Source organism: Puma concolor, chromosome C1 (assembly GCF_028749965.1).
Source record: "Puma concolor isolate L17-30 chromosome C1, mPumCon1.1.hap2, whole genome shotgun sequence".
In the NCBI taxonomy this organism is placed as follows: Eukaryota; Metazoa; Chordata; class Mammalia; order Carnivora; family Felidae; genus Puma; species Puma concolor.
The window spans coordinates 213293697-213303776 of NC_141674.1; the positions used below are offsets into that span (position 1 = coordinate 213293697).

General features: G+C 43.0%; 1 protein-coding gene across 2 annotated transcripts in view; it reads right to left on the reverse strand.

Annotated features, from left to right (window-relative positions):
- PID1 (phosphotyrosine interaction domain containing 1) overlaps positions 1 to 10080 on the reverse strand; it is a 231951-nt gene that overhangs the window by 168077 nt on the left and 53794 nt on the right. The window lies entirely within an intron of this gene.

Here is a 10080-nt window from a genome sequence, read left to right on the forward strand (position 1 = left end):
GGTCACGATCTCTCTCGTGGGTTCAAGCCCCAGGTCGGGCTCTGTGCCGACGGCTCAGAGCCTGGAGCCTCCTTCGGATTCTGTGTCTCGCTCTCTCTCTGTCCCTCCCCTGCTCACACTCTGCCTCTCTCAAAATAAATAAACATTTTAAAAAATTTTTAAATAATTAAAACTCTATACAGAGTTACTTTGCTATTTAAGGTTTAAGACTCTTTGAATGCAAGTCAAGAAAAATTTGACTACCCCAAAGCAAAAAGAAAAAGAAAGAAAGAAAAAAAGAAAGAAAGAAAGAAAGAAATGAATCTTTTTTTACATGAATAGAATAACATTTAACTTTAAACTTCTTCTTAAGAGAAGGCTGAAACCATCACCCATAAAAGAGGGAATGTTTAAACAGTAGCTAGAATACACATCATTAAATTGCATCATAAACATTTACATGGAAAGCTACACACACACACACACACATTATATATGCAAACATATACATACATACATATATTTTCAGCTATCTATGGGTGTGTATATGAATCATTATATAATCTTGATTTATTTTTCACTTCCTGGATCCTACACAGCAATAACTAACTTTTCTCTATCAGTTAAAATCTCCCATACATCCATGTCCTCCATAGATTAACATGCACTTCAAGAAGGTTTGATTATGTGTTACCATAATCTGGCGGGGGCGGGATCTCTCAATGAGAGATCTAACTAAATCATTATTTTCGCACAGTCTTCACAAAACCGAATCAGAGTCAATCCTAAAAGATACTTTTCTCTAAATTATACCGAGAAAATTGAGAGCTACAAGATCTGCGACGGGGAGCAGTGGATTTTGTGAGGTGAACGCCACCATTTCAAATTCCGAAGTCAATTCACAGTAGCGATTTAAGAGGTGCAAAAGGCCTGGCAAGAGTGTTTATTTCCTCCAAGAATCCTCTGCAAGCAAACTGTCCATTCAGCAATTCTGCAGGCTACTGTTTCACCATGCGACAAGCCCACTTATTCATAAACAAATCATTAACATTCTTGACATAAATCCATAGTGGACCATTAATCCCAGCTATGATAATGTTTTAGTACATTTGCTCTGCCCATCGTGAATGGGAGTGTTGTTTCTCAGAACCCATCCCCGACAAATAAGAGACAAATTATGCCCCGTGAGAAAACTTGGGAGAATGAACGGCTTACACACCAATTACTGTCTCATTATCAGGCTGATGCCGAAATAGATCCTGTGTGCTTTGGGCAAAATTTAGATTTTTCTTGCTCAGACCAAAAAAAAAAAAAAAAAAAAAAAATACCAGTATACACAAAACCATTTGCCAAGGTGGTTTCTGTTACTCCGATTCATCGGCAAGCCACACTCCAGGGCTCTGCCTCATAAAAGCAAATTAAAAATTACTGCTTAAGGAAACAATTATTGCTAGTAAGTTATTGCTTGTCTAATTACAAAAAAACACCCCAAATCCTAACAACCACGATGACTACCGATTAACGTGGTTTTTTTTCTATGTTCATTGCATTCTGCCTAAGAGTTATCGGGAAAGGGGTATGAGTAACAGAGAAACTATTTTCAGGGCACAAGAAACGTATTCAAGTTTAGTTGATTCCATGACCTGACTCTTAAATTCAGTTTATAAATCCTCTCAGCAGAACTTCAACAATAAACATCTTCGTGACCAGAAAACCCTGGACACACGCTCAAACGTGAGAAGTGCTCTGCTGTATGTTTTTATGATCCAAGGTAAATGGATCCAGTTCTAGCCCTTTCACCCTGACATCAGAAGGTAAGCAAACATACATGCTAATTCTACCAAAGCGACCAAATCAAACACTGTATTTTCTAGGTAGCCCTAGTTCCACCTACGGACACTCCGCTGGGCGAAACCCCAAGCCCGTGCTCTGCCAGCCATCACTTTACACGTTAGCATCGGCCAGGACAAGACCAAGAGCCTGTTTATTTCTCCAGAAGGTGCCTGGCTTCCAACATACGGGTAATGCAGTGCTTCTCAAACTTGGTGTGTATAGTTACCACCTGGGGATGGGACAACAGGGAGGTGGTGGAACCTAATAGTCTGCATTTCTAAGAAGCTCCCGGTGACTCTGATACTCCTTGGCACCTCCTTTGAGAAGCGAGGTGGGTGATGACCACATTTTGATGATGGCTTGGTAGATCAAAACTTGCATCTCATTAGGCATGAAATGGAAACTGTTTCATTTCGCTTTCCCTATTACTAATATGATAATTTAAATCAACAGATATGAAATTTAAAGCCGTAGTTTTACATGACTCTTAATGCCGAATAGGATTTACAGTGCAGAAGTCTAGACATTGCACAGGATCGGTATGGGGGGGGGGGGTTCCCCTACCAATGGCTTGGATTTGAGTCTTACTCTACTCTTCTATCTAACAAGATCATAGGGCCAAAACGGGGCGCTGGACTTGCCTTGGCAGAAAGTTCCATACAACAGATCTGAGATGGAATCTTAGAATCTGTATTAATTAAATACTTCCCTAGTGGCCCTGATCTACAGTGAGGACCGGAAATCACTGCCGTCACCTTTAGAGCCTCAGATATCTTGAGTATGGTAGCAAAGCCCTGCCACCCGCCACTGGGGCTTTTGCAACAGGGCTTAGGACGCAGCAAACTCCCCGCATACAAGCCGGTCATTGCTGCCCTCACATACAGGCGCAGAGGATTAACTCACAGTGGCTCCCTCAGCCGTGGGCACCGCTTCCCCTAATGTGTCCACTTCATCACTCTGGCCACATCTGGATCTACAGCAACTGTAGGCTTCAGGCCCTCATGTTTTCTCTTTTAATCACCACCACAGCGGGCCTGTGATGGAGGCAGCTTCAGTGAGCCTACCCGTAAGATCTGCCCGGTGACCCCCGGACTCCGGCTTCCTCTAACACTTCTCTGCAGAGGAGAAGAAAAAGCACCCCATCACCACCCAATCCCTCAGTGCACCTCCAGTGCAGGCCTCGCAAATCCCCACAAAGAGGGTGATCGCTCAGAAGGAAAGCGTGTCTCTCCGCTCACCACTGTCTTGTCTCTTACCGCTACCCATCTGTCTATATAATCAATCCTCGCAACAACTGTCACAAAAAGAAACATATATCCCTACACTCTGGCTTCAGAGAATAAAGATCCCATTTCCAATGACAAATCTTAGAACAGAAAAGGGTTTCTAGAACATGCTTCTGCAGAACGCAGCCAGGTGTTACGCAGAGATCCAGAGGTTGGTTTCGCAAGCAAAGAATGCATTCCTTTCACACATTCCTTTGTTTCTCCCCCTCCTTCCTTCCCCTTCTCTCTCTCTCTCTCTCTTTTCCTTCCCTCTTCCCAATGGCATTTGCAATTCTATAAGCTCACTGAAGCCTTTCCTAACCAACCAGAATATGACTTCTTAGACCTACCTCCCTTATAGATGCGTGTCTCCTCTGGTATAACGGAAGGGAGAGAAAGAGAGAAGAGAGAGCGATCAGTGAATCAGTGCACTGGTTACCAATCCTAGAGCCATGCAGGAATTAGAGAAGCAGGCCTAGTAGAAGACTGTAGGTGGGAGCTGAGGCCTGGCCGTCTCGAGTGTGGCCAGAACCATGGCAAACAAAAGATCCCCTGGCCTCTGTCCAGGGAGAGCCTCAGCACAACTCTCCACAAGAATGGCAAGCAAGAACATAAAATAAACACTGCCAGAAAGTCCAATTCTCCAAGGGAAGCCAGAAGGCCAGATATTTACATGGAATCTCCTGATCTTCTGGTGCTATGATTTCAAAAATTCTACAAGCACTGTGCTGGCCAAAGGAAATATGGCAGCAAGGCCAACGTGTCTTGCTGACCAACCACTTGCAAACTTGACCTGGAGAGTCTCTGTGGCAGGAATGTTGGCTGGCCCCCTGAATCTGTTTCCCCTCCTTCCCAGGCACTCAGCTGGGCCGCATTTCTCCCCCTCCCCTGGAATTATGTATGAGCTGAGGACTGAGTTGTAGCCAATAGAATGTGAACAAAAAGGACACAACAAAAATGTGCTTCCAGGGAGAAAAGACTTTAAAGAAGCAGCTGTTCTTACTCATGCTATCTCTCCACTTAATACGAACAGCAATAAGCCCACAGGAGCAGTGGAACCAGAGCCACCAAGAAGCCTGGGTCCCCGAATCACCACATGGAAGAAAGCTACCAGCTGTTCAGAAACACAGCGTTGGATGGTGACTTGGGAAAACACACGTATAGTGTTTCACACTTTTCACATTTTAGGGTATTAGTTATTGCAACCTAGCCAGACTCGTGTTTTTTCTGTTTATTTTGAGAGAGAAAGTGTGTGCACAAGCAGGTGAGGGGCAGAGAGAGACAGAGAGGGAAAGGATCCCAAGCACGCTCTGCACCATCGGCGCAGAGCCTGATGCAGGGATTGAACTCCCGAACTGGGAGATCATGACCTGAGCTGAAATCCAGAGTCAGATGTTTAACTGAGCCACCCAGGCAACCCCTAGGCTGATTCATTTAATATGGTCTCCAGGATCTCTCAGCTTTGGCTCTGAAAAATAGTAGCCCTTCACCATCATTGAGATGTCCTTACTACAAATGTGAGTGGATTGCTTTCATATTTCTCTCCCAGACACGTTTATCTTCCACTCTGATTATACTGGGTCCTCCATTCATTCCTATTCAGATAAGTTTATTTTTTATTAATCAATTGTTTAAAGGCAGAAATTAGATTGTCCAGAGCCCTCAGATCAGATTCAGAACCAGGATTATCACAACATTTCTATTAAGGAAATGTCACTACAAAGGAAAATGTAAAAACATTTTAAAAGTTCTTCTCACATAATCAATTAAAAAAAAAAAAAACAACTACAAAATATCTCCCAAGAATAAGGTGATTAGTTTTTACAGAGGCCCTTTCCCTAAATGTTTGCTTAATTCCTTTTCCTTCTACCCAAGATGAGCTCTCAGAAATTTTCATATAAGCAAAGGAAAACAATGAACTTAAAAAAAAAAAAGTTAACATATGGAAAGACATAAGAAGATTGGCATTCTAGATTCGATTCTTTCCACAAAAGGGAATTTTGCCACAAAAACCCAAAGGGTGGGAGAACTCAGAAGAGTTCAAGGCACTTTTCCCAACACCTTTGGCTACATAAGTAAAGATAAAATTCAAAGAACATAGCTTGTCGTCTGACAATTTTAGTTCTTTACCTGCAGATAGTTTGTTGGAAAGTAAGAAAAGGAGCTGACGGGAGCCTTGGTGGCTTAGTCAGTTAAGCGTCCGACTTCGGCTCAGGTCGTAATCTCACAGTTTGTGAGTTCGAGCCCCACGTCGGGCTCTGTGCTGAGAGCTCGGAGACTGAAGCCTGCTTCGGATTCTGTGTCTCCCTCTCTCTGCCCCTTCCCTGTTCTTGAGCTCTCAGACTCTCTCTCTCTCTCTCTATCTCTCTCTCTCTCTCTCTCTCTCTCAAAAATAAATAAACATTAAAAAGAATAAAAAGGAAAAACAGAGAAGCGGCTGAACACGACGTGCCAGTATGGCACTAGAAGCCAGCAGTGACCATGGCAGATCAGAAAATAAGATCCAGCCCATCCAGACAGGCTCCTGTGCGTGCAACAGTCCCATCCAGGCAGGGCACCTAAAACCTTGGCAAAAACAGTTTAAAGAGGGTTAATAATTTTTTCCATTCACTTTCAGCCAATAGGATTTAATTAAGTATATTTTAATTAAAATTTAATCATGCTTTTTTTGTGGCCGTAGACAGCCTCCGCTAAAAATTTCATGAATGAGTATTTTCCAAAATCCTTTTCCAAATAAAGCTGCCTTACAATGAAGAAATATTTATTATGGTGATACCATATTCTTTCCTCAAAAAATGGGAAGTGATGGGGGAGGGGGGTGCAGAGAAATGATTATATAAAAGACTTTATACAACAAAATGTGAGAAGCTGGCTTGGGGGAAAATATTCTCCCTAAATCAGGGGGTTGAGCAAAGGAGCATTTGTTTGTTACATTGAAAATTACAGTAACTCTTCACTTGTGCAAGTGTTGAGAAGTAGGGTGTTCTGAGTCACCTAGCATCCATATTCCCAGGTCCTTCACTCATTTATTTGCTTGATACATTTATAGGCAGAAACTATTATGAGGACAGTGGTCTAAATACCAAGCTGATGCCTCCAAGTGCTAAATCTTTAGTTGACTATGACAAAGGAAAAACATTTGTGTATTTGGGATTTTCTTAGTTGTGTGAGCAAAATGTAGCTGTTTTATTGAGCACGTTTTCTATAGATACGAACATAAATTGTATCACTGGGCTTAAATGCAGAAACGCTTTCATGGGCCACTGAGAAATGTAGGATTCCCTAAGGAAATGTGGCTTTCCCTAAGCCAAATAGTACCACACCGTATCTCCGATATGCATTTGCAAGCTCTTTGCGTCTGTCCGTGCGCAGAACATGATGCCCGGGCATCGTGGTAACTTTTCTTACCTGCTTCTGGACAGACCCTGGTTGTGTTCTGGATGGGTGAGGTTGTCGGAGAAGTAACTTTTCAAGAAAGGAAGCTCCGTAATGCAACAATATTCATGCCATCCAACAGCAACACACAGTAAAATGTTAGGCACTATCACCAAATTTCCATGAATCAGCATTTTAAGAAAATTAGAGCTCCATCAATTTGAGGTTGCATACAATCCTGCAAACAACTGAAGATTTCTCTAACGAATAAGAAACTTAGTGGGTCTCAAGGCCACTCTTTAAAAATCAATTTTAATTTTACAGTTTGTCAAATATAGAAAGCGTCAGACTGGCTTACTGCGTAACAACCCCAGACAACCCAAATCACACACTACATCTGTGTTTTAAAGTCAGACCCCTGGAGTGTCTGGGTGACTCAGTCGTTTGAGCGGCCGACATCAGCTCAGGTCATGATCTCACCGTTTGTGGGTTCGAGCCCCACATTGGGCTTTGTGCTGACAATGAAGAGCCTGGAGGCTGCTTCGGATTCTGTGTCTCCCTCTCTCTCTGCCCCTCCCCCACTTGCTGTCTGTCTGTCTCTCTCTCTCTCTCTCTCTCAAAAATAAGTAAACATTAAAAAAAATGTTTTAAGTCAGACCCTTATTATGGCCTCTTTTTCTTAGAACTTGCATTTTCTGTGGAAAAACAAATAGAAATGAAGAAGAAATACCTGGCTAAGAGTTCTACCTGTTTGTGTGTTTGTTTTTCCTAAAACAGTGTGCTTCCTAAGCCATGTTCAAGTAGATTTGTCCTCAGTGCCTTTGAATCAGGTGTCCAAAAGTTTCTTCTAGAGAAATTTAGAATTCCCTTTCAAAGAACAACTTTTTGAAGTTCACGCAGACATGAAGCAGTAAAGTCAGCACAGGGAGACGTTCTATACCTGTCACATGTCATGTGATTTCTTTTTCCCTCCTCTGTCAAAAGAAACACAAGCCCAGGTTCTGTTATGGCAGAGGAAACTCCTCTGGAAAGTCACTAAGAATTGGAGACAAGTCCTCAGCAGCTCTCAGGAGCTCTTGATGTTCTACCTAGAGCCGGAGAGGGGGCTAAGCTTGGAAAAGTGTCTTTCTGATGTGCTATTTTAAGTCTATTTCCAGGCAAACAGATCCTTGTACAAATGTTAACAGGAATCGGCCACAAAGACAGACTGGAAGGTTTCTTTTTCAAGGGTTGGACCTCATGGTCATTGCTGCTGTCTGAAGGTTTATCGATTTTTTAATTTTTTTTCAATGTTTATTCTTTTTTGGGAGAGAGAGAGAGACAGAACGTGAGCGGGGGAGGGGCAGAGAGAGAGGGAGACACAGAGCTGTCAGCACAGAGCCCAATGCAGGGCTCGAACCCAGGAACCATGAGATCATGACCTGAGCCGAAGTCACCGACTGAGCCACCCAGGCGCCCCTGAAGGTTTATAAAGCACAGTTGGGGGTGCATGTATTCAGGCACAAACTACAAGCGGCATTTTATCGGCTTCTGCCACCTACTTTTCACATCAACCCTACCAGACAGGTAAAATTATTCCCAGGTTACATATGAAAAAACGGAGATTTAGCTATTTATTCCAAAGCACAGCAAGGCAAGTGGGAGACACAGAATCAGAAGGCAGGATGGCTGAGCCCCAGATTACTGTCATTCCCTAGTCCTCTTCCCAGCTGAGCCGCCCTCGAGTACACACTCTTACCTCACCCATGACCCTGAGCTCCTTTTCCAAACTCACTCTCAAAACTAATCTCCTTTGTAACCAACAAGGCAAATTAATGACAGCAGGGGAAGGGATGAGCATATACTCTGGTTCATGAAATAAAACAAAGTTAACCAGCAATAGAGGGAGAGAGAAAAAGAAACATGAGTTAAGAAGCAGGTCAGACCTGGGCTCCATCCAATCCAGCCTCTGTGACTTACCAATTTTGTAACTGGGCGAGTAAATTAACTGCTCTAAGCCTCCACTCTTCATAGTGGGAATGCCCAACTTCCAGGGTGTCTGAGAGAAGAGGGCCCTCCTCCCATCCCCAACACGTGACCCAATCGCAGCCCGGGTTCAACTCTCGGGCTCTCTGGTCATTGAGCATCGTGTCTCTCAAGGGACACCCTGTCCATACCATCAGCGGTCTCGAAAGCTGGCTTTTTTCAAGTAGAAAAATTAAACTCAGAGGATCTGAGCCAAACCCAAAGGCAAAACTTAGAATCCAGAAAGGTAGAGAAAGTGTGGATCCAGGGAGGAACGATTTCCACCCCTTACGCCCCGGGGCCCACTTGCAAGAGTACCAAACTGCTGACAATTTTCCTCCAAACATCCTCGTTGGTCAACACCCTGTCAACTGACATCATCCATTTTGTGGGCAACCCCTCTCCCAAAATTCTACAAGTAATATGTCCGTGTGCATTTCCAGGATAGACATTATACTTTCCTCCTATTTTCAGATACTTCACACTACTAGGTACAGAATGTGTGTGATTTTTGTCAATGGGAAAAAGACCAAAAACATAAATCATGTAATACACTGCGGTCATCAAGCTGGCCAAAGACCCTTGATTAAAAAACCAGTCAGAATTAATGGACTATCAAACACTATCAACTCTACACATTCTTAAGGCATGTACGACTTAATAAAGAGTATGCCAGGGGCGCCTGGGTGGCGCAGTAGGTTAAGCGTCCGACTTCAGCCAGGTCACGATCTCGCGGTCCGTGAGTTCGAGCCCCGCGTCGGGCTCTGGGCTGATGGCTCGGAGCCTGGAGCCTGCTTCAGATTCTGTGTCTCCCTCTCTCTCTGCCCCTCCCCCGTTCATGCTCTGTCTCTCTCTGTCCCAAAAATAAAATAAAATAAAAAAAAAAAAAAAAAAAAAAGAGTATGCCAGAAATACAGGTAGCAAATCGTTAAATTTTGAACGGGAAAAGGCGTTCCATTTTACCTTGACCAACTGTCTTAAATTAAAAGAAAACTGAAACATTGAGGTGAGGTGGGTGTGCCTATAAACGTAAAATGAGAGAATGATATCTGATGTGATTCCGCTTAAGTTCCGGACTCCCTTCTAAGTGTTTTTATACATAGTACGACTTTTCATTCCTACAACCCAGTGCAGCTGGTATTAATAATTATTATTAACCCCATTATTATTATTATTATTATTAACCCCATTTTACAGATGCAGAAGTTGAAGGAGGCTAAAAAAATCTGCCCAAAGGCATATCTCTAGCAAGTAACAGAGCCAAGACATAAATAAATCCAAGCCATCTGACTTGGGAATCCGCTTTCTTGACCACTGCTCTTGACTCTGAACCTGGAGCATGGATTCCCCCACCAGGAATAACCTTGTTGTTCTCAAATGCTGACCATTCCTCTTGTCAAGAGTCTAGTGAGCTGTCTGGGCAAGTCGATCAAAATGTAATTACTTCCTAAGAAGTATATTTGAAGGCAATTGAAGCTGTGGTTGATTAAAAACAAATCTACAAGCATTTAGGATTTTAAAAAGTAGAATTCTGGAATCAGATACGGGTAGGATGAAGACATTATCAGAGAATGGGAAAGGATGGAGGTTTTTTATTAAATAGTTTTCCTATCACTAAAGATCC